Raw genomic sequence first — 21,903 nt, 5'->3', positions numbered from 1 at the left:
AAACTCTTGACCAGATGTGGTATGACTGAATGTACATTATGTCCAACAGCTAAAACTGATGTTCTTAMTCAGTGTCGTCTTCCTCACTGGGTAATTCTACACACTTCTGCATCAAAAGGGCACCTCCTAAAAGACATCTGGGCAAATATTTGTCTAATAATTATCAAAGATTACTGTCAACAGAGGTAAATAAATAAAGATCCAAAAAATGTTAGGGAAGRTATTTCATTTGTATGGGGTTTATATCCAGTTCTATATCACAGCTAGCACATTAGACTTATACTCTAAGACACAGTGTCACACCTACTTTATAATTAGTTTTATATAAAACCTAGCATTAGAGTTAACCTAAGAAATCAGAATTTAAAAAGAAATGCCTTTTTTCTTGTCTCTTTTGGCACTACGTTCTTTTTTTCCTAGTGCTGTGTTTGCTTTAGAAAAGAAAGGGTCAAATTCTGTTGTGTGCAACTGTGAGATTTGCTAAAWAGAGCTTTGCAAAACTGAATGAGGCTGAAAATTATGGGTCTTTGGGACTGCTATTGTGATCAGTGCTTGCACAGCCGGGAAGAAGAGGCTACTTGTTTAATCTGCACACATTCATTATAAATGGTCTGAACGGGTAATCAAGAGAAGTCTATGCTTTGCTTCAAGAATAGAGAAGTTTAAAAATACTGTGAGGAATATAACGAATTATTTTTCTTGCATCTTTGACAGCCTCATTGATAGCTGAAAGGAAGCTATCAGCTATCCTTTCCTTTCACTGTGTAATTGGACGATTAAAATCCATCTGAATAATTCAGATGAACAGCGTGGATTCCAGTAAAAGCTTTTCTGAACAACTTTAAATCAGATTGGTAGCCTCTAATTTCTTTTTCTCACTCTAGCTTTGTAACAGCAGTGTATGAAAAACACAGCAGAAATCAGCTGTGCACTGCACACCCTAAGCAGTTTCTTGGGATGAGCAGGGGTGTGATACTTATTTATCATCTTACTTTGCTAAGTGTTTCTTCTGTATTGAACTGCACCATCATAAACTGAACAGCTTCAGCAGCAACTTTATTATTTCATAAAAGAAGGAGTACAATCAGAAGCAGTTGTTACTATTTGAAAGTTGATTTTACCATTTCACAAACAAATGGGAGTGCCAAGCACTTAAACACAGAACAGAGAAAGAGCTACAGGTCATCACTGTGTCACTAGAAGTGAGTACTGAATGTCTGAACAGTAGTATTTCTACCAGCTGTTTTTGGTGCAGAAGAGCAAGTCCTGTTTGGGCAGGGCTGTTCAGCCAGTTGCAGAGCTTTGCGTAGGGCTGCTCTGCCTCGTGGAAGTCAGAGTGGCTTTTACAGGTTACTGGTAGATATACTTTCTGGATTTGGACGTTCTGTTAATAATCAGCAGAAATAGCTCATGGAAGAAGGAAAGGAAGATAACTTCTTCTCCCAAGCACAAGGAGAGAAGTTTAGCATGTAGTAAGACATGATTTATATATAACTAAATACGGCCTTTGATATCTAAATCCCCTTTCCTGCTTCAGTACTTCCTGCCTTCACATTTACCCTTCAGGTTTCTTATCTTTTGTTTCTTCTGGATAGACARCACCATTGTTGATAAAAAGGAAAAAACCTGTATATATGCCTCAAGATGCATGAATTTCTACTCAAAGTTTTAGCATACGCAACTGTTGCTGTTATTGTTACTATTACTTTCCTTGCTATCATGGTTTAAGACRGGACATTGTCTTCCACCCACTTAATTATTCAGCTAATTGTTGCTTAGATGAACAGTTTCTTGCTTGGGTAAATAAATCGAAATTGGGMCCTTGCAGACTTTTGGCCCTGTACATTGCCTCATTACTCAAATAATTTACATGCATTGACCTTTTCAAAGCTATATATATTAACTATATAGGGTGTTTCTCTGTGGGTTGTCTGAGCAGAGATCACGGGAACTGAGTTCTGATTCGTTAAAAATACTTGAGCATGTTCATAACGTTAGGTACATCRGTAGCTCTACCTCAGCTTGCACACTCAAGAGTACATAGTTGGAACAGGGTCTGACTCGAGCCTTTTTTAGAAAGCTTGTTTGAAATTTGATTAGTTTTTGCAAATATTCTTAAGAATGCATTTGTTCCTAAAACCTGCTCTTTACACAAAGATTCCCCATAGCTTAGTCACCCATTTGAATATTCAAGACGGAAAGAAAAGATCAAAAGGCTGCAGAGAGGGAAACTGCATTGCGGTCAGTGTTGGAATGGGACTCGGGAGACCTGGGGTCTTGGCTGGGCCACAAACCTCCCGTGTGGATTTTGTTCATTCCTTCTTCTGTAAAATGGAGATAAGACTGTTTTCCTGTCACAAGATTAGGGGGGCAAACTTTTTCTAAGAGGTTTTAATGGTATGGAAAAATAGCTGAACATGGAAGTCAACACATCTAAAGTGTAATAAGCGTTTGTCCAACTCTTTGTTTTTAGTTATTGATCACAGATTAGTGATGGTAATTTGAGTTTTTTATTAACCATGTGGCTTAAGAGGAGAAAAAACAATTACTTTTTCATCCCTAGTTAACACCCCTAATGAGTTTGCAGTAAAAATGGAATTTTCTCTGTACTTTAATGTCAGGTAGAGTACTTACTTATGAAAACTTGCTACTCAGAAACTCTGCTCTTTTGTGCTTCTGATTKGTATGCCTGAATGAAAGCTAAAAATAAATCTAGCTTTTCTTTCTTCCTTCTGTTCTAACAGGCATCCTTTTATAACTGACATTCAAAGCTCAGCATCTCTGAGTAACTCTCATCACACTTCATACCTTCTCTTCATACTTGCAGAAACATAAATGCTCTTAAGCATTGTGCAATCACTGTTATAATCTGTAGAACATGACAGCAGTTTGGGGAGGAGAATTACAGAGTATTGGGGAAACAAGCACACAAGCATCTCACAAAGAAGCAACGGRTCTCTTCTGGTTCGGGTTTTCCTATTTTGAGGCATTTTTTACGAAAGAGAGAATGGGATAGTGGAACAAGGATAGTGTAATGGGCATAACTGTTGGTAGCAATAGCTCATTTTCTTCTTAGATGTCAAAGTCAAAATTGTTTTTTTTATTGGTGGGATGGTTTAGAATTATTTTAWAATTACAGGAAAAATGGTGCACTGCTGATCAGTGTAAATCCAGGGAAAGTCCACATGTAAACTAGCATAACAAGCTAATTCTCAGAAAGAGTCACTAAAAGCACAGTGAAGCTGCAAGACTGAACTAGATCTACTAGAGACGAGGAGTGACCTTTCCGGGATGGCTCAGGCACTTGCTGAGGCTCCAGAGCTGCAGACGCACTGCAATCACAAAACTAACATTAGCGCAGACAGGATGCATGAGTCAAGGATATTGAAGTGAAATGAAAAACATGGTATTCAGGCATCTGCCACTCGCCAATTGCTGGGCACTAGTTGTGGTTCATGCTGTTGATCAGAGCATACTGGAAAAGAAACAAAAATAGTTTAAATTGGGTTAACAGCTAGCGTCCACCATGTGACTTACTGAAAGAGAGAACTGTTTAGCTGCAAGGGCATGACCGAAGGGGGCAGTAAGTGAAAAGCTCAGAGTAATGCATTTCTTTTCTTTCCCCAACCCCATTCCCCCCAGATACCTTCCTCTCAGCTGACAAGGTCTATCGATCTGAAATGCTGAGTATAACCTGACAAGCAAAGTTTGTGTGGTCACAAAAASTGCAGCCCAGATTTTGCTGCTTTCTTTTAGAACAGGTTTCCTGAATTAACACCCAGAATCTGTAGGTACTCAAAACAGAGGCATCATAACATGGCTCATTTATCTGGTTTCTTCTTGGCTGGAATCAAAAGAGTCTCGTAACCTTGGCCACGTCTAATAATATTCGTTCCTCTTTCAGAACACGCTCTGCTTTAATAATAACCCAGGTATTTGTGCGAGTGACTTAGTCAAACAGTTCGACAGCACATGTAAAGGTTCRAGAGCATGAACCTTTACATACAACATATGCCAACTACTGCAGGTTTGCTGTGAGCTTTAGACTGACGTTATTTTAGTAGTGAGACGCAACTACTCAGGCATGAATCTATTTTGAACAACTGGTTCAGATAAACACAGTATCTCTTGCTCTCTACCTTCCTGACCCCCAATTCTCTGCCTAAGCTATAGTTCCAACTCTGATATATATATATATATTCTAATTGATGTTTGAGATAATTTTATGCTCTTTGCTCAAATATCTCTGTTTCCCTGTATTTCTGGGATCCRTCAGACAAGGTATCTGACTCTGCTACATTGTTTTTATATCAAGAATAAATTCATTCATTCTTTTGCTTGTGACCTGTGTAAGCTGTTTTGGCATGTCTGGCATTTTCCAGGAGCAAGATGTTCTGGAACTCTTGCGAGATTGTTTTATTTCCRTGACATTTTTAACTTACTTAAATCCTCTTGGATATGTATGGTAATTTATAAAATGATAACCTGATACTCTGAATATGCTGAGGCTTGTCCATTGTTATTGAAAAGACCATGCAATAGTGAAAATGTCTTTTGTTGTGATTGAAATGTGTTCAGTTTGTATATAGAGAAGGCAGATTTCAAAAGTTTCCAAACTAGTTTGGAAAAACTCCAAAGTAAAACTGTCAGTTATTTTAAGGCCTACTGCATGCATCTGTCTARAAACAGTCTTTGTGTCTGCTGTCCAAAATTCTGAGTTTCCTGTTTTAGCTTTTCTAAAACCTAAAGCTATTTATAGTTTGGATTCTGAATTGTAGCATTTTCTTCTAGTTTACTTTGTTTCCCCCTTACCTTACAGTAAATGAATSCACTGCTTGCACTTATTTGGCCAACAAAACTTGAGTCTAGAGGGTAGGACCGACTGACTGTGTGTACCTGGAGACCATCTGAGTCCACGTATACTGTCTCGAATTTATACGTAGACTCGTAGTTCCTCAGAGCAGCTCTGGCCTATTGGTTGTGTAGAAAAGGCTTAGCTGACCTTTGTGTTCACACAGCATAATGGATTTGCCTTTTAAGCACTGATCAGCAATGGAAGTTATCTTTGATCTCCCTAACTATAACAAATTTTTAACTTGTGAATGAATTCACCAGTTCTATTGATAAATTCCCTGACTGGGAGCATCACATTAACACACTTGTAGGGATTAACTGTCTTGGTTAAGCCAAGCAAAACTTCACAAATACTGTCTAAAAAAAATGCTAACTTTTAGCAGGATCACATTTATCATGCTCACTTCATCTCAAAAACAAAACCTAATAGTGTGTGTTTGTTCCTTCTTGCATAACTCAAAGTGAAGTATTTTTTTTGCCTTATAAGGTAGCCTTCAGTCAATAACTGTCCAGCACTTAAATAAAAAGTAGGTTGGTGCAGCCAAAGGGTATTGCCAAATTACTATTAGGACATCTACTGTCCAGAATATTTATTGTAGTGCAGCTCAGTTATGTGAAAAACAACTTTTAAATGATGTGACTGTGACTGTTTTATAGTGCTGTTTTACGTTTGGTAGTAGCAGTGTTTCTTTGAAGACTTCTAAGGTTTCCTTTTCATTTCTTCTAAAGGATTTTTTTTAAAGCACCCGAACATCAACCCTTCAAATGAATAAACACAGAAAATGTGTAAAACATTATCCCCTACAGTTCTTTCAATAACACAGTAATTTGTGAGACACTTCAAGGTTCTGAAGGTCTTTCTGTCTGATTTCTAGGTATAGGCAGTTGTTGCTATACACAGTAATTAATTTGCTAAATATGAAAATAACTTTTGGGAGGATCAGTCTTCGGCTGCATCATAGTGCGACCTGGTGCACATGAGGAAAGCACGAAGGCAAAAGCCACGTATTCAGCTAGCCGTTCATCCCTCCAGTGAGGAGAGGAGCGTGTTGTGCTCTCTGCAGCAGAGTTCAGTGGGCTCTGTACACCAGCTGACAGTCCCCAGGTAGTAGCATTGGTTCGATGTGCTTTTTTTCATTCTGAACTTGTTTCCATCTCCTATTTTGAAGGCTCCAGCTATGGACTGTTATGGAACCCTGTATTTTCTTAAATTCACAACTGACAGTGAGTTATACTGACTTTTGTTTCAGAGGATGAAAATACGCATGGGTATCAGAGGAGAAGATCTGGAAGAAGCGTGAAATTCAGGACTACCTCTTTTTGCAGGAGAGTAAATTGAGGTAATGCAATTCACAGAGTAAGGGCTTATAGGTGTTACCAATCCTTGTCTTGTGTCAATGCTAGGCTAAAAATAGAAGCTATTGCTGCTTCACGGTTCTTCTGTGTAGCCTATGGCCCCCTTAGCTGACAAGCAGACGCACCTTGGGGTTTTGACCTGTGTTTGGCGTGGACCATCTGCTCTGGGTTTTATAAGTGACTACTGAAAAGGTCTCTTCCTGGATATACCTCCTCCCCTGCCAAATGCCCTCTGGGACTGTGGTGATGAGCCCAGCACAAAGCTTAGGGGCAAGTGTCAATGGCATCCTCGAGGAAGAGCTGGCTGCAGACAGTGCTGGAGCCGGTGCTGAGCTGCGCACAACACCACCGCTCTCAGAGCTGTAGCCTGAAAACACAGTCAGTGGGGCTGTACAGGAATTTCGGCCTAATACTTTGTCGCTTGTCAAACGCTTTTTTTCCCTTTTTTTCTTATATTATTATTTATTTGCACAGAGTGCCTATAGAAATGGTTTTGTGATTCATGTCATTAGAGGCTGTTCTTCAAAAACTACTTTTGAACTGATACTGCACTAGAATACTTTGGGATAATGTGTGGGTTTTTTCAGTTAGCTCTGCTAGGAAAAAAAAAACAAAACAAAATTGTGCAAAGATGTGCCTGTGCTGTTATTACTACTAGTTAGTTTAATTTTAAAATCAAATTGTTTAAGGCTTACATATTTAATAAGCATTGTCTAAAAAGAAAAAGAAATTGATAGGAGGTACATATTTCAGTGAATCTGTTCAAGTATTTAGAGGTCTGTTCACTATTACCATTTCAGCTGATCACTTGTATTCTTTCTTTATTTATTTATTGTTATGGAGCCAAGTTCTTTCTCAGTCTCTCTCTAATTTGGAAATGCAATATCCCTGTTTGTCATTTTTTTTGCTGTAAAAGGTCTGAAGCTAATGACTCTGGCAGATTGACTAGCCAAAATGCAAAAGTGAGCATTTGCAAAGAAGAATAACAACTGGATATTTGGATTCCAAAAGTGCTACCACAGTGATTAAAAAATAAAATAAAAAGCGCAAGTCCTTCATTTGATCTGAAACATGAATACAAGTTCATTTTGAGTTTACAAAGCTGAGAACACTGGCATCCTTCAACCTTCTTTGGAAAAGCAGCCAATTCAAACTTCCTGAGAGTGAAGTTTGTGGGAAGTGGCTTAACATATTAGAAAAGTGTTTTGAACTCCAGACAGAATAAGGTATTATGTGGAAAGATGAACTTAAGCTTAGCAAAGAAAACTACAAATTGTGAAACATACAGAGTAGGGTTTGACATATGCCACTGTTGCAGCAATGTGTGCAACACTTCAGAATATTCTCTTTGTGGGGGAATACCTCATTAAAAGATTTTTTTTTCCCCTGGGTAAATAAGGAAATGGGAAAGAGTTTTCAAACATTGTAGTCAAACATTCATCTTTATAGACTCTTTGCAACAAAGTAAACTTTAAGGATTGCCCTGATCAAACGAAGTCTAAAAAGAAAAGAAAAAAGTACAACTATGTATGTCCTTGAAGCCTTACACATGAGCGACATAAAGGCCTACTGTATGAAATATGCTCTACAGGGACATGTAATGTATGCAGAGCTGAAGAGTAGGGCAGGCCCGAGGAGTAATTTTTACTTCAAACAAACAAGCATGAAGTGACTCCAGGGTGCCATCAATCAGACAATCAGTTTTTAATCTTGCACCTTCTTTTCTTTTTTCTTTTTTTTTTTTTGGCTTTTTAAAGGCTTGTTTTTGATTTTTGGTGGTATAAATTAGTAGTTGTTATGCAGTAAATGATTGGCCACAGATATTCTACCCACAGAAGTGCTGCTCTGAGGCTGTAGGTGTGATGTTACTATATATTTCTGCATAGACAGACCGCCTTTCCACACTAAATCATTATAAATATCCTTAATTTGAGCTGAGTAAATCTTCAGTTAAGGCTCAGAAAGTTTCGGTTCTCTTCCCCCAAAATATATTTAAAAATATATTTTAAAAGTATACTGTGGGAACGGAATTTTTGGAGTCTATTTCAAAACCAAAAATTGAGAATTCACTCAGACTTGTGCACCTGCGTATGTGCACAAACTTCTCAAGCATAGATGAGGTCTCTCATATATTTTTTTTTTTTTTGAATACTTATGGACCTTAATACATCAGGTTCATCACCAAAAGCTGTTGTCTGTTTCCATTTTTTACTTTTCTCCTGAATGACAGCTTTCATTCTGCCTCAAGTGCAGGTATGGTGTTCCACCAAGGCCCCAAGCCTGGAAGTTGGCCCGTCCCTCCCCAGCAAAGTAAGTGATGAAAGGTGTGCAGAAAATATGGGATGGCTGAGGGTGTAAGGTGTAAGGCTGCTATGAATTCTCTGTGTCGTACCAGTTTCTTTGGATATTATTGGTTCAGAAGGTGAAGCTCTATCTCACCAATGTTTGCTATTCAAAGGTGCAAAAGGTGTTTTGTATCATTCATCTGTCTATAAAAGTGTCCAAAAAGTGATGATTACAARCAAGCATCTCATAACTAATAACAGTATTGATTTAAATGTTCAGAACCTATCATCACATGTAGCATTCAAATAGTTCTCTGCGTTGGCAATTAAAAGAAAAGTACATAGGAAAGCTAGAATGCATCCAAGTTTGTAAAGTTTTATTGGTTGGTTGGTTGACGGCTGTTTAGGTTTTGTGTTTTGTTTTGTTTTTCTTTCCAGTTCTTTGTCAGTAGCTAGGGGAGTTGTCTTTATTTTTACAACAAATTACCCAGATGATGTGTAGCAGATTTTCTTTAGTAAATACAAAAGATAGTGGAAAATAAAACTGTTCCCCCTTTTCTATAGTTAAGAGATGATGGCAGCAGGGCAAGAAATACAAATTTCTCAGCTCACTGAATGAAAGGAGGACTCTAACATAGTGAATGAGAATACATTCTCTGCTAGCGTGGGAGCAAGACGATCAGCATGTAAAAACGCAACCATCCCTGTCATGCTTCGCCTTCTGTATTGTGTTTTGTTCAGAATCAAATCTGTACGAGAGTTTTGATTTCTTGTTTTACTAAATCTATGAGAGGAAAATCGTTTGTTTTGTGTTCAGAGCTGTTCAAAAGAGTGATTTTTTTTTYCCCTGRCGCTTTCTCCTCCCATTTTGTTGCYTCTACCAGCTTCACTGGAAGTGCAATGTCATTGCATGGAAAGAAATCAGATAATGGTATTTTGTACTCTGATATTTAATGGATGCAAAGGGAAGATTTACCATTGTTTTTATAACTCCCTCCACAAAAGTTCTTAAAACAAGAAAGCCCTTTCCAGCACCTCCTCTACTGAAAGCAATGTGAGTAYGTTCTGTTGCTTTTCAAGTAACAGAATTTATGAGGCTTTGAATGTGGTGAAGCTTTATTGGAACAATATCAAAGTGTTCTGTGACTTTGTTTTCCATCCATGGTGTAAAGGCCCTTCATGGATATTGAGCAAGGGACTACAGCAATCCCCTACTGTATCAGAATATCAGTAATGCACTTTATCAGCTTCCCAGAATTACTTAATTATGATCTGTAGTTACAGTTTAGCAGTGCTGAAAAATCTGTTGTGAYAGTTTCTCATCAACACGCAGTAGATTAGCTTAGCTGTTTGTTGTTTGACTGACTTAACAGAAATAGGCTAGGAAAGAAATTTTACAGAAATCGAGAGTATTGCAAAATTACACGTTCCTTTAGCCTGAGCCACAAATGAGTGCAGAAGTTCAAGCGGAAGTTGGCAGTTCCAAGACCTTCTGAAGCACTATAACGAAGACTAAATGGATGTACTGATTAGCCAGTCTATGTTTTAGAAAATGCCGACAGCAGTAGGACTTGTGCCTGTTAAAAGGGATACGAGTTCCTCCCGCTCCCTCAGTAGCCAGGAACTCAAGAGTTGCGGCAATCCTCGCTTTGGGGAGATGCAGCTTCACCTACTCTTCTCCATAAGATCTTTCACCTTCCAGGGAAACATCTTAAGCTTTGAACGGTAAGATGCTCTAAGCTAGATGTTTTGTCAGCATCTCCTGTTGGTGATGGAAATAGCTCCTGGGATATGTATGTGTATATGATAACTATTAACTCAGTGCAGTCTTAATGCCTCCTACTAGAAAAGTATGACTTCCCATTGAACTAATTCAGTCTTTCAGGAAATTAACTGAGAATTCAAAGACTAAATAAGAATCTAGTAATTCAAAACCAGAAGGATCTGAGCAAAAGCTGGTTGTGTGGGTGAGGTATAAGGCTTCACTTGATGTGTTTCCATCTTCCCTGCCTGGATGCGTTTGGCTCTGAATACATAAACACATTTTCTATGCGACACTTCCCTCTCCCTTTCCAGCCCCAGGGAGTCACTAGTACTTGCCTGCCCATGCCTTGCTGGCCAGGGGTTGTCGCACACTGGGAAGCCCTCAGAGCTGCTCATAGTGCATCTCACCTCCTCCCCAAGCAGTGAGGAGGCYGGGGAAGGAAGGCACTGGACTCGCAGCCTTTCCTAGGTGTCACAGCATTAGCCAGTTCTAAGGGTGGTGTGCTCATCGCCAAATACAGTTTGTAATCTCGCTTTGGGCACCCATGTGCCCATTATCAAAAATCTGTCCTATTATATGCTGTAAACTGAAAGTTCAGGGTCTATATCTGTGGCCAAACATAACAAATGAGACAGAAAAAGCCAAAGAAAGAACAACAGAAGAAACAGAATATTATTTTTGTTAAAAACTAATGCATTTAAATGCAAAAATCTTTCATTAAAAGAAATATTTATAATCCTGGCTGAGACAYATTCATGTAAGAGGAAAAGTATTTTCTGTATTAAACAGCAAAAAAATTATTTCCCCCTCTGTCCCTGTTATTACAGGGGAYAGATTGTTATTACAATACCAAGTAAGTCTTGAATGCAGTAAGTAGGATGCATTTCCACTTGAAGGAATCACTTCTTGAGTGGTTCTCACAGGGTCAAATCTTCCATAGTCTAATATTTTTCTGTCTGCATATGTATACTCAAAATAACCTGTTCTGACACTTGTTTCTACTTGCTCTTGGACTATGCTGCACCTAGAAGAGTAGTGTTAAGAAAGGTGCAGCAAAACTCATTTCTACATTATCCCATAGCCCCATAACACTTACTTACTTAAGTAAGTAAAAGTCTTCCATTTCACCTGCACAAAGCCACAAACATTTCTCAAGTGGCACAGTGTCCTGATTACCACAGCCAGTGCATATACAAATATTGGCTGKGACTTTCCTCACTCACTATTTTTCTAACTTAACTATATTCTTTGTTTAAGGTTGGCTTTCCCTTATGTTATGAGCTTCATGACCAAGGTAGATATTTTAAGAAAAAAATCTTCCCAAAGAGCATCACTTCCCAAAAATCCTAGAGAGGCTGAGTGGGAAAGGGCAGCCAAGTGCCAACACAAATACCATTTGAAAAGCTGGGACTTTCAAAGGACAAAAATACCAGGCTGTAACAACATTTCTAAACAAAATTGTGATGGCAGTCACTCCTTCTTTTGGTACATCTTCCTACTCAGCACCATCTCTAATGGTCTGGATTCTTCTACGTTTAATCCTATTTGAATAATTTGGGCTTTGTATTTCAGTAACAGTGTGAATATTTACCAATGGTGTTACTGTTAGTTGTAACAATTGCCCAGTTGCAACTATCTCTCTATCTCTGGTTTATGCTTTCAGTGGCTAAATTAAGGCTGAAGCTTTTTCCCTTTGTCCCACTTCATGAGGTGGATGAACAAGCCTCCATTTTAGTAGCAAAACTGGCCAAACAGTAGMCCACAGGTTAACGTTTTATCATATATGGTCAGAATGATCCCTAATAAATGACTGTATAGCCCTGAGGCAAGATGCAAGTGGGAGCTGAGACACATGGACTCTAGTAGAGGTTCTTCTTGTTAAACTGACATTGGATAAAAAGCACTCTYAACAGGTGAGTGACTAGGTTGCTCACCTAATTTTTACCTGCTTTTTTTTTCCCCCTTGTTCTCCCTGTCCCTTTTAATGAGAATTACACATCAGCCAAAGTCAATAATTTGCATGGATTTCAAAGTGTATGGATGACTATTTATTTGTAGTGCTGCTGGTTTACTTGATCTTTGATTTCAAAAAAAAAAAAAAAAAAAGTAGCAGCATCATATTTTGTAGCATTGCTCATGATTATGTGTACATGTAACCAATAGCCATAATTAAATGCTGGAGGAAATGCTGCATGCACTGTTGACTGATGCACAGTTTTTATTATGCAAAGTCTACAGTAAATATGTCTGCATTTTTTTTTCTTTCCTTTAGGTGCTCATAAGACTGAATCAGTTAAGGTTTTTTTGTGTTTTTAAGTAATTTATACATTTTAAGATAATTTTATACTTCATTTTATAGTTCTACTGTTTTATATGCTACAGAGGCTTTTTGCTCTCAGCTGCATRCTGGAGCTTTCCTTTAACAAAATGTGTTATAATGCCCAGTGTAAATTCATTTATCCTGGTTTCTCTTTTATTAAGTATTATGGCTTAGAACCATTAGCAGTAGTAGAAGAAAAACCTTAGAAGTGAATGAATRAAGTTTCCTAAAATATTGCTTGAGTAGGAATTACATTTAATGGTCTTCCCTCACTAGCAAAAAGATGAGAGGATTTATAATGKTTAGGCTTTAAAATTAGACTTGTTTTTCTTTTTGAATTAGTAGAATGCCAATGCACTAGTCATAGCAAAGCCAGCAGCTCTGAGCAATTACTGGAGCACTTGCTGATGTGGAAYTTGGGGTAGCTGCAGACTAAAGCTATGTACACACAGGGACTTAGGAGCCTTGGTACTCAGGCATCAAAGAGGGCCTCAAGCCATGCACAGCTATTTTCTGATGCCAGAAGACCTGAGCTCCTGCCTTTATCCATCAGCAACCTGCTCCACTGCCCTCCACCACCCACCAGCAAAGGGAAGCTTCTCAGGCCGTATATGGGTGGCCAAGTACTCATGTGCTGCTTTGTCCAGTAGCCAACTGGGCTGATTTGAGCTAAGAAATGAGGGATTCTGATACCTTAGCTCTGAGCGATTTACTTAAACTCCTCAATAAGTGCCTGTCCACGGGTGCTAACATAAGGCTGTGAGTAATGCTGACAAGGGTGAGGTGGCCTAGGTACTTCTAGAGAGGAAAGGAGAGAGCCTAATCCCAAGTTAGGGGATCTGATAGCTGTATTCAGTTTAGCATGATTTTTGAGACAGTATTTTCTTTAATCCTTCTGTAAAATAAGGATCACTTCCCAGTGACTGTGAAATGTGCAGATTCTCTAGGCATGGTTGTTATCCAGCTTTCCAGACTGAAAATCCTGCCCCTCCTGGATTTCCTTTTAGAAACTTAGATATTGGTAAGTAAGTAGAGCATAAAATTGATGCTAAACTGAGTTCCCCTTGTGGACAAGGTTTTAACAGCTCTTCTACTGTCAGTCTTGACTGTTGTTCAAAGCTGATGTAAAATTGTTACAGGTGTTAATCACACTTCTGCAGAGGGATTTAAGAACAGATATCTTCCTTCATCTAGCTTGTAATTAGACAAAGTTACCACATTGCTCAGTAAAATACTGAGTTAATACGAATAACACGCATGTTCACAGTAGTTTTAATGCATCTATCATTAATACTAAGAATTGATTAACAACAATTACAAAAAGGACTTCAGAATAAAACATTGGAATGCTGCTCCTTTAGAAAGAGTACCTATAATTGTATATTTACCCTGCCTCAGAGGATTGCAGTGGAGCTTGGCATACAAACAGTCTTTATTACTGAATTCAGTACCCAGGCTTCTGTAGGAGATTTTTGCTTTTGCTAATTGTTTGCCAGACCTACAATTATAAGCTAGCCATCAATTGAAACATTCATGTTTAACTACCACTTATTTCAGAAAGAATTTAACACACAGTAATATTGAAAGGCTATATCTAAGATGAAGACTAATTATTCTCTGCTCACCTAGCTTTCTGACAAGTAACTGCATTTTTGAGCCACAATTTTTGTTCAAACAAATTAAAAATTGACGTTAAAACTTGTAACAACGCTTTCATCACAGCTGCATTTCCCCACAAAGCACAAAAGATGTTGACTTTAATATTCAGAAGCAAGTTTTGTTTATTAAATACATTTATCCAGAGGAATGTGTAGTATCATATTAGGTGTTCTGGCTAACAGGACACTGTTACAAGACTTGAATTCAAGCATCTGTCCCTTCTCTTTGTGTATCAGTGAGAAAACAGGCAGAAATCCACACCTGCCTTATGCTATATTGAGGTCTGAACATGGAGAATGATTAATTCACATCATCTTTGAAAACACTCAGTTCCTGCAAATGGCTCAAAGCAAGCATGATCTAACCCACTCCAAAATACTTCATTCCAGTAAGCTAAGGAACTTTTTTTTTTTCATATTAACATGGTCCTACTTATTTTCTCCTAGATTTGCAGTGGAAACAGACCTTTGGAATTGAGTTAAATCTATCTACATATCAGTACAACATTCTAATCAGAAACAGCTACTTATCTTCTAAGAATGATAGAAGTCATATTAAACATGAAATAGATTTTCTAGATGTTTTTGCAGTATGTAATGAGTCTTCTAGGAAATTGGGTCACTAGTAACTAGCAGTGTGGTTAAATTTGACTTTCCTGTTTTCTTGGGTTATTGTGTGTTACTGAAACAGAAAAGAGAAAGAGGAGTTAATTTTTGTTTGGAAAACTAACTACAGGCTATCTTTAATGCACCATGGTGATTTTCATTTAAGACAGTTATTTATAAATAAATAGTGTGTCACTTCCAAAGTGATTCAAAATAGAAGTCGTTGTTAGGTAATGAGATGACAGAACAAGGATCAGRAATGGCACTGGCTTATTTACTATCCCTAGAGTCATAAAAACATTGGATAAAAAAGAGCAGGTTCCCTGGGAAGAACACTCAGGTTCTTCTCTGGGTGAGTTTTGCTGTGTTGCTAACCATTATCCAGACTTAAATTTAGAAATAAATCCATGCCAGATTTTTTCTGTGCACATTTATCATTCTGAATAGTCATGCTGCTGATGCTAATATGACCCTCTTGAACAGTACAACTGTATAATGCTGCTTTGCAGAGAAGCGTCAGATAATGATCCCACAGTCAAGGAGTTGCCAAATATATTTAAGCCTGAGAATTTATTTAAGCCTGAGAATTAGCTAGATGATGCAGTACTCACTCTAAGGGCAGCAAGCAGCTGAATGGAGCATCTCTCTTCTCTGCTCTTCTATCTCAGGTGGTAGTAACTTCCTTCCAGTTACTTTTTAAAAAAGAGAGAGTTTAGTCAGCATATACCATGTTCTTGTCTCTACAGCTAGTATAGTAAAAAATGCTGGCACAGCACTGAATATTTACTGCCGCAAATAAATACTGAGACTATCCCACTTCTCAGCTAGCCTATGGCTAAAAGAAACTATGTTAAGTGAAGAGCAGGAACAAAGGTAAGACAGAAGATAGCTTAACAAATAGAGGGTCAAAAAAAAACACCCCACTACGAAGAAAATGTTCATTGAAAAACTTGATGAACAAGTATTAACAAGAGCCTGTATGCCCCAGTTTGTAATAAAGATGTCAAATCTCAGAAGACTGAGGGTTAAGCACTGCTTATAGACATCAAAAAAAGCAATAAGACCTAGAAATGTGTGCCATTTATTGCTCTTTGAATGACTGACAGATTTCTTGGGGCTTTGTGCCACTGTTCATATCCAAAGTCCAACCTAGATAATTTCTGCAGACAATAGATTATACTTTGTTCTCTTGTTCTTCTGGTCAGAGAGAAAAACAGAGAGCGAGCTGACACAATACATAGCTAATTAACAAACCAGTGTGCAAGTACAAGCAAGTTTGAGCAATGATTACCTCAAAATAATATTTAGTTTTTGGAAATGGGCCAGCCTAGCTTCCACTGTACAACAGTCATGCTGTCACAGTGATTACTTTTCTTGCATGGCCCCATCGCTGAGGTGAGATTGGATAAGGATGCTAGTAATAAGTAAGTATCCTGAACATAACAGGAGGTTTATGTAGGATATTTTCCACTGAAGTCTCATAGCACTGAAACACCTTGAACCATAAGTTAAACTGAATGTGAAATTGTAATGCATAGGTTAAGACACTTCTCTATAAACCAAATTGTCTAGGAGTGGAAAAATGCAGAAATCGAGCAATGTTTCTTTATGGAAAGTACTCAGCTGTGAGAAGGCTAGCCAAATAGGGAAAAGATTCTTTTCCAGCTCCTGTTGTTGAGTCCAACTCGGTATCATTACTTAGCCTTGCTTGGGAAAGGAGTCATTTATTTTTATCTTCTTAACAAAACTATTTTCTACAGTATGTTATTTCAAATGGTTTTCCAAATGCAAAAAGGAACTAACAGCCCCTTTATCCTGCTACCCTTATGATACAGTATTTGTACCTGAACAGCAGTCAGGAGTTCAGAAATATAATTTGGAGAGAAGGCACTGAAGGAAAAGAGCAGTACATGCTGCCTACCTCCGCAGAGGGACTGCAGGGCAGCATAATCCRGGCTAACAGAAACCAGGATCAGACAACAAGATACCTCCAGAGCAAGCCAGCTGTACGTCACTTTGTACAATACACTCATCTTTGCTATTTTTTTTTTGAGTAAGCAATCTGTTAGTATTGTGCTCATGAATACAATTTCAATTACTTTTTTCTAATTAGCTCCACACTGTTCTGCTCCTTGTCATATAAATATGCAGTACTATGCATAATGGAACTTGAGACTTGCTTTTATCCYTCTTTTATGAACCAGGTTGTACTAAGTGACTAATTTATATTTTATAGTTAGATCTTACATCCTACTGTTCCCCCCACTCACCAGGCTTTTTYTGGAAATTGTTCACAGTTTGCCAGTTTAACAACTGAGAGGAATTCATTTTTGATTCAGAACCATACTACCTCTGTTTAGTTCCCTTTGAGATCCCCAGTTTTTAAAAAACATCCAGCTATCCTTTGTGGAGAGCTGCTGCAAGAAATGCTATTCTGGTTCATTTGTGTATAGAAACAAAATTGTTGCCTACAAATCCTTTCATTTGAACAAAAAAAGATGGAATTAACAACCTGCCATATAATTGATCGATTACAGTGTTAGGTGCCTTAATGAAATTAGGGCTGTGCCTTTGTGCCCTACCATTTCACTTAGATTTGTTCATGTATTAGAGGCCAGTATTCCTACTTGTTGGTCAAGCTCATACTCCCCATCAGCATTTTGAGGTGGCTCAAATATAAACACAGTATGTCTCTATTCTTTTAACGTAGATAAGGGTTGAAGCTGTTGTTCGTAACTGGATCACATAATCCCCCACTACTTATTAGACTTTCCAAGTGTAAAAAAAAAACGGTCTGAGCCCTTTACACCCAAGCTCACTCCTATTCATCTCTCCTTACATCTTTTCAATCTTTTTTCTCCCAGTTTCCTAAAGTGGGATACAAGCAGATAGTTGTGGTGCTGACACATCCTTTCCATTTATAACTATCTGCATCATGTATTGATACTACCAGCACAGAGCAGAACTACTCCCTTTGTGTAGGGATATCTGTAATACTCATTTCTCTTGTTCTGATACCACTTGTTCTAATCGATCAGGAATATGTGATACACCATAAAAGAATTCTCTTTTAGTCCACAGTGGATGCAGGACTGTACTTACAGCTTACTGGGAGGAGATCATCTTCTATCATTCAGCCTGTATCTTCCTGTGGGTTTTGGCTGATGACCTCCATTGCTGTCGTCTGCTGATGACCTCCATTGCTGTCGTCTGCTGGATTCTCACACCTTCGTTTCTTGTTGCATCTTCTCTTTCAGAAAGCTCTAAATGAGCAAATACTTTCCTAGCCACATAACACCGTGTCATGGGGGAATGCTGGTCCGTGTCAGCAAGACTCACACATCTATCTTGTCCTTCTAGGAAGGAGGCTTTGCAGCTGGATTTCCTAACCTGTCCCAGCATATTCTGAGTTAATGTGCTGAAGAGACACCACTGCACAAAGCAGGGAGCCTTTCTGCAAAGGGAAAGGAAGGCACTGCACTCTCAGCCTGAACAGGTGCTCTTGCCATACAATGCCTGTACAAAAAGTACAGAAGTAAAGTTGGTGCTCTTTTTAACAGAAAATAGCATTTAGCTGGTAATATTAATCAAACTAGTAACAACACTAGCAATGTTAATGTAAAATAGACATGCTCAAATGATGCTTATTGAGAATGAACACTTAAAAAACATATTAATTCCTACTAGAAATGAAAGAGGAGCAAAGTTGGGAGCCTGCAAACAATACACATGTAAATCTAACACTGTCCTCCAGACCTATCTACATATTCTTAKGGTAGAGATATAGCTCACATAGCAATTGGGCTACAATGTAGGAGCATCATTTTTGTACAAATTAGTATGAATAGCATGCATGTTTCTATTTAAAACGTTTCTGAAAGTGTAACTGAATCAGCAGTTCAGAGCTCCACATTTTTGTTTTTATTTGATAAGGTACTACTATCCACAGTTCTGCCACATTTCACAGCAGTCAGTGTGATTCTTCTACAAACAATAACCAGAAGAATGGTTGCTGTCTTGATAACGAACATTTCCTTAGATTATATGTTAGTAACACTGAAAAAAAAMCAAATCTGATCACCATGAATAAATGACACAAATGCTCTGACATCTCAAGGTTGTTTTTAAACAGACAGTGGAGGGCCCAGAGCCCCCTTTTCACATTTTTTCTGCTCCACCTTTCTCATCTTGTTCATTCTTACTCTTTACGCTGCTTTATACAGAAGAATGCGTCTACAGAAAGACAATATACCCAGCTATGTGCGGAGTGCATTGTAGCCTTAAATGAGCAAGATAACCGTCCCTAAATAATTATCAACTACATATAAAATCATTAGTATTACAATGTGTGGATTCAATATTAACATACCAATAAGAAAAACTGTTTTCCTATCATGTACCAAAATTTAATACCCATTTAAAACTGAAAACCAGTTCCTCTTCTATTCAAGAAAAACATTCTCTCTTAATTAAAGCCTAGAAACCTACCATAATTGAAAGCATATGTCCAAATTTACATATACATTTTTACATTATGTATTTACAATTACACTGTACATTATATAGACCTCAGCTCCCTGAAATACTCAGTCATTAAGGATTAAACACATGAGATCAAACAAATGAGGGATATAGCTATAGCCATACTCAACGCTGTAGCACATGTATTCTTTTATGTTCGGCTGCCTAGTAAATGCTTTGTTCCCAATTGAGATACCTCATGCTCATCCTAACATTGAGGCAACAACCTGCTTTACAAAGAGAACTCCAAAATTAGCAAATTAAGGAGGAAAAATACCTAATTTAGCCAACTGTTAAGCTCTCTCAAAAGACAGTGCACTTAATTCAGTGTTTCTTAATGGGGACATGATTTGTTTCCCACTACTCAAGCCTGTGAGAAGCACCAAAATCAGCTCATTTTGTTATAAGGAAAATCTCACGGAGCATAACTGGCACTGTTGTAACTAAGTCCACCCCTGAAGCTGCTGATTTGATGTCCTCAACACTCAAATTAATGGGGAACATCTATTTCTCATTCTGCCCTGTTTATCCAAGCAAGAAAGCCTCTGCTGTGGGAGCGTCAATTCTTCTACAAAGAAAAATAGACAGTAGCTGAGATAAAGATTGTTGTCAAAACTCTATGTTGTGCATCAAAATGATAGATACTTGGATCCTTTGTAGATCCAGTCTGTGGCTATGGCATTCTGAGTCTTTGTCTACAAAGAGATTTTTCTTTTCCTGCACGTTTCTTTATACTATTACTGAACGTGTTCAATTTTACAGGTACTGGCAATAGTTAGAATTATGTCTTATATGAAAATCTTTATTGAAGAACTTTTGCTTTTTCCCTTTCTTTTAAGCATAAAAAGACTTAGGTACCTAAAGTGAGAGTGAAATGGAATTCAGGCATTGGAATCCAAAATCAAGATTTTCAAAAACCCCTATTGCTATGCTTTATCCTGGAACCTGAAATCCTTAAGTCTTTAGCCCTCCCCTCCAACACTTTTGTCTGAATCTTGGCTTTCAAGTATTTCCAGATGCACCTCATTTTGCACAGGCTGAGTTTCCTAAGGGTAGCAGGGAAAATAAGAAGAAAAAGAGGAGAGATCTGAATTGCAAACTAGATAGCCTATAGATACTGAATTTTAAGATGGTAAAAATAGCAGAGATGTAAAAACATAAACTAATCTTACTACGTGTTTAGGCAACCGTAAGTCAAACACACACCTGTGTTTTTACTAATAGTGCTAAAATGATGACTGAAAGTAGTCCATAACTGACCATAGCCAAGAGTACTGATATGTTGAACGAGCAGCAAAACGTCTTAACTATTTCACATACAAGGGGGCTTGGGATTCACAAGCAAGCTTTCCTCGAATCAAAAACCCTCTGAAAGTTTGATTTGGTGTCTGTGATTAGGCCAGGGATACTATTGCATGAAAATCAGGGCGGAGGGGCAGTGGGAAGGTTTCTCAGTTTCCGCTGTTGAGCGGCAATGGATGTGAGATGCATATAGCTGGAGAAACAGTAAGCAACAGCAACATAGCAACGAGCTGGCATCCAGGAATGGTAGTGATACCAGTTCCAGTTCCTGCTCCCGAAGGTAAATATATTACTTCAATAACTGTTTAATATAAAATGCTGACACAGTTTGGGACATGAGAATCAGAGACAGCTATTCTCCATCCCAGATGGATGACAACCAATAAACTAGTAAATTGTCACATACCTTCTGATGCTCATCCTCGGGGCTTACTGAATGATGTGTTTTTCCCACCTTGCATGTTGGCGTAGCTTCAAAAAAACAAAGCAGGGGGGCAGAGTGCCCACTTTCCAGGATGACCTGCAGCCTTCTCTTCAGTCACTTTCCAGGCTTATGAGGACATTCACCAACCTGTTGGACAGRCTAGTTATTTAAAGAACAGATTTTCATTCTTCCTTCAAAAGAAAGTTTGAGATTAATCTACAAAGAGAGCTTTCTAGGCTGTGGATCTTAAGTGAAAAGAGAGGTTTAAGCTCAAGAGACAGGAAGGATTTGATGCAAAGCAATAATGAGGATAACTTATTAACTAACTTTTTAATTAGTTCTCTAATTTGCAAAGTGATGGCTGGATTCCATTTTAGTCACCAAACCCTCCCTGTGCAACCCATGGGGGGAGTCTATGCCTAATAGGTCTGAGATTAGGCTTGGAGGCCTAAAGGGTTAGATGTTAAAATTTCTAAATTAARAGAGCAATTCTCATGTGTTAATATTTACCACTTATTTTCTTGGAAGGCACACAAGTACTGCCCTAGATACTCTTGAGAAATCCCAATCCTTYTTCCATGTTTATGAATATTTTAGTGCATTTGTTCATGTGCTACAAAATTAGGTTTAAGAATCAAGTCTTAGGTACAGGATGCTGGCTGTTGGGGAGCTTTAAGCCTCTCCAAAAACACCTGGAAACTTGAAATATCTACAGCAAAACAGTATATTAAACTTAGCCCAAGCAAAATACTATGGTAAAGAGARGCAGAAACTCCGAAGCCTTTAATAGCTAATGAAATCAGCATAATTTT

At 38.2% G+C, this 21,903-nt stretch overlaps 1 long non-coding RNA gene across 1 annotated transcript; it reads right to left on the bottom strand.

Moving 5' to 3' along the window:
• Window positions 1-3,312: 3,312 nt before the first annotated feature.
• Window positions 3,313-18,042, bottom strand: LOC146598280 (uncharacterized). The gene is made up of 3 exons (XR_014895290.1): window positions 17,947-18,042; window positions 15,456-15,536; window positions 3,313-3,475 (listed from the first exon to the last, which is right to left on the bottom strand). It is a non-coding gene; the product is annotated as an uncharacterized LOC146598280 (long non-coding RNA).
• Between the last annotated feature and the right edge of the window lie 3,861 nt (window positions 18,043-21,903).

This window comes from Rhea americana, unplaced genomic scaffold (assembly GCF_003343005.1).
Source record: "Rhea americana isolate MKP2758 unplaced genomic scaffold, rheAme1 scaffold_167, whole genome shotgun sequence".
Lineage (NCBI taxonomy): Eukaryota > Metazoa > Chordata > Aves > Rheiformes > Rheidae > Rhea > Rhea americana.
Note: the sequence above shows the minus strand (reverse complement) of the source record. Positions and strands in the feature narration are given on the sequence as shown.